The sequence below is a fragment of the Canis lupus genome, chromosome 9 (genome assembly GCF_003254725.2).
Source record: "Canis lupus dingo isolate Sandy chromosome 9, ASM325472v2, whole genome shotgun sequence".
Lineage (NCBI taxonomy): Eukaryota > Metazoa > Chordata > Mammalia > Carnivora > Canidae > Canis > Canis lupus.
Genome location: NC_064251.1, coordinates 40,880,594 through 40,884,454, shown reverse-complemented (window position 1 = coordinate 40,884,454; position 3,861 = coordinate 40,880,594). Strand labels below are relative to the sequence as shown.

The window sequence follows — 3,861 nt, the reverse complement described above, 5'->3', positions numbered from 1 at the left end:
TCTATGTAGGAGGCAGCAGAGGGAGTGGTCAGATATTGGATGGACCTGAGAATAGAACCATACCCAAATAGCCAACAGATGCTCACTGGTAGGCAGGGAGGTGGAGTAGCAATTTGAAAACAGCCGTTGAAAAACTAAAAGTTCTGCCCAGGCAGGAGAGTTTCATAGTCATGGGGAGAAGGGAAGAGACACCTTTTTAATTGCTCCAAGAATAGCAGCCAAAGAGATGCACTGGCCTCATTCCCTTTTGGGGACTGGGAGGAGGCATCTTGTCCCACTGGAGCTTCAGGACTGTCTGCTATGCTGGCTTAAGTCTATCATATTAATAAACAGACAAGGAAAGTTGGCACCCCCCACCAATACAACACACCCATCTTTCTCACCAGCTTCTAGGACTTCTCTCCAAAAGTTCCTTCCCCTGCCTTACTTGACCAGCCTTTGCCCAGAGGAAGGAAGTGTAGCAGTCAGTGCCTTAGAACAGCCTTAGGACAGGGCTAAATGAGGGGCAGGGAAGGGCTGGCCAATTGTGCAGCAGCAGGCTGTGCTACTACCCACAACACGCATGTTAACATCAGCTTCCACAGGTTTCGTCTGGATCCTAAAAGAAGAAAAGAATGGGCTTGCCAGCTTAGACACAACAATTTTGTGCCAAGAAAACACACTTTTCTTTGTTCAAAGCACTTTGAAGCCTCCTGTTTTGACTCAACAGGACAAACTCGGTGACTTAAAATGGATGCAATTCCAACCATTTTTTATTTTTATACCCATTGAAAGTCTATGAAACTCAAATCAAGGAATCTTTTGAAGAAAAACAACAGTTGTACTCCAACAGAACCATCTACTTTAAGATCAAACCTTAGTAGTTATCAAGTACTACTTGAACACAGTTACTGCTTTTAGGAATCCTATGGAGGCAAAAAAAAAAAAAAAAAAAGAGGATAATTGAGCTGGAAAAAGAAATAGCAAGCTTAAGCAAGACAATGAAAACTTGTTTACATAAAGAACTCAGAGCAACACAAAGATGGATCAAGGCTGCCTGCCTGGGGAAGAATCTGGAAGCAAGGAACATATTACCAAAGGGCACATCAGAATACATTTTACCAGCTGCCTTAAGCAGTCTTCCTTTGGAAGATTTCAAGATTCTTGAACAAGATCAATAAGATAAAACATTGCCCCATGCCTCTAAAACAGATCAAGCATACCTTCATTTAAGATTAGCTTACATAGGACTTGATGCCCAAACTTCATTCTATTCAGGGGTAAAAATATTTAAGGAAATTATGCCAAAATTGGGTATTTAATAAAGTTTTACTTGAAGTAACATTATTACTGTATACTGTAATTTATGAAGACTTGATTATGAAAGGAAATGGAAACTTTTAATGAAATTTTTATTTGAAAAAATGGAAGTGCTTTACATGAGAATTTGTGAGAATTATAGACTTAATGATTTTGCTAGGAAATTGTATATTTTTTGCAAGGTATTTTGTGCTTCTGTCTTTTAAAGAACTATGACAATGTGTTTATATTAGAAAAGAATTTTTTTCCTGTACCTGTTAGGATATTGCATTCTAAATGAGATGCTAAGTAGGAGTTAACCAACATTAGATACCACTTAAAAAAAAAAGACACTGGAATTTCTGCCCAGTTTACCAGTGGGTGAATGCAAGGGGTCTGTGGAGTGAGGTCTGATGAGATGGAGCAGTCCAGACTCTATGATGTTGAGAACTGACCAGTCAGGGATCGTCAGTCCACAAACATGAGAAATTCTGATGTGGGATCAAAACTGAGTAGAATAGGGACAATAGAATTAAAAGAAGGAAATGATCCATATAAAGTGGGGTAGGGGAGCAGACCCAGGACATCTCAGAAGGTAAGCTGCCATACTTTTAAATACTACACAAAACAACTAAAGAGGGAGCCCATGAAGTTAAGAAGCTACCCTGAGAGGGCCTCCTTCACAAAGTTCAGGAAAATTGCATTTACTTAAAAATAAACACCATAAAAATGTTGAGGGTGAAAGCCACACAAAATTATTATTAGAACAAATAGAATACAGAACAGAGTAACATCTTTATAGATGGTGAAAGTATGCCAGAAAGAGACATCTACAAAACAAATCAAAACTGCAACCTATTATTCAAAATGAGCTAAAAGACATTAAGGGAATGACATCATCCACATAAACGAGAGTGATAATAATCATAACCTCATAAATTACATGACAAATCAAGAAGAAGTTAGAGGAAAAAAGTCATTTCAGCAATGAAGACCCAATAGAGGGAACACGAGAGTAAATAGACATAATAAATAATGCCTTACAGATAATAAAAGGTAAAAAGGAAGAAAATTTTAAGACTCAAAAGAAGTAGGAAATAAAAAGAAGATAAAAAGGAATTTGAGAGAAAATGGAAATACTGAAAGAGACATAGAATATCTATCTACAGCAATAGGAGACCCTGAAAAACAGAACCAAAGCACAGGGACAGAGCAAATACTAGAAATTATAATTTAAGGAAACTCTCCTGAAATAACAACAATTAAAGATCTGAACCTGCGTACTGAAAGAACACATGCACATGGTGTACCTGAAAAATTGAACCTGAATGACCGAAAGCAAGACATTTTGGTAAAATTGCTCCAGTTTAAGAAGAAAATAAAACAGCAGAAGAAAATTATTTAGGCATATAGCCAAAAAAGAGGAAATGGCTTATAAGGGAAAGAAAAATTAGGTTATCAGACTTTCTGACAATAATGCTTTATGTTGGAGGACAATGAAACAACATTTTTAAGACACCTAAGGAAAGCAAATATAAATCAGGAGTTTTATAGCCAGAGAAACTGGCTTTTGTGTATAAAGGGCACAGGTAACTCCTATCAGCATGTAAAAAACTCAAGGAATATTATTCCTAGGAGCTCTTCCCGAGGGATTTACTAGATAATAAGCTTCCAATAAGCAAAATAAGCAGAGACATTGATATAAAGGACTGGTAGTGAGCATTACTGCACAGCTAATATAACAGTAAGACTGAATGATAACTGAAAGGCAGCGAGTATAGTCTGCAAGGGTATATGATTTGAAAATATAGATGCAATACAATTACAAAGTTCAGGGGACAATGAGGGGAACATAAGCAGATTTTTTAAAAAACATTTTATTAAAGGAATAAAAATAAATAAAAAACATTTTATTTTATTATGTATTTGAGAGAGACTGAATATGCTAGAGAGCACGAGGGGGTTGGCAAGTACAGAGGAAGAGAGAAGCAGGCTTCCCACTCAGCAGGAAGCTCTATGTGGGGCTTGATCCTGGAACTCCAGGATCATGACCTGAACCACCCAGGTGCCTCATATGTGGATGTTTTTTCCAATTATTTTCAGTAATCATATTTGTGGTGGTAGGATTTGTATTATTTTTCTGAGACTGTTGAATGGATAATGTGAGATAAAGCAAATGATTAATCATGGGGAATTCTATCTTATTATTTCCTGCATCCTTAAGAATCCAGGAGACTCAGTTTGGCAGAAAGGAGATATGGATGCAAGAGGGAAGAGATTAGGTAAACTGCAGAAGCTCTGAATCTGAGTTGAAAGTATCCATGTCTGTAGTATGTATATTTTATAGCTCTGTCCACTGAAAAGGCCTAGAAACCATGACCAAATTAGCAGCAATGAGCATCCCTAGGACACCGATGGTGGTCCACTAGAAGGAATAGAGACTTCTTGAGAATTGTCTGATTTCATTTTTTTAAAACAGATTTTATTTATTTGAGAAAGAAAGAGCAGAGCGAGTGAGAGAGCACAGAAGTGGGGGGGTAGAGGCAGAGAGAGATGAGGAAGAAGCAAACTCCCCTTTGAGCA

At 37.5% G+C, this 3,861-nt stretch overlaps 1 pseudogene; it reads left to right on the top strand.

The window, feature by feature from the left end:
• The first annotated feature begins 498 nt into the window (after positions 1–498).
• On the top strand, positions 499–1,212 carry LOC112655644 (THAP domain-containing protein 2-like; annotated as a pseudogene).
• The last annotated feature ends 2,649 nt before the right edge of the window (positions 1,213–3,861 follow it).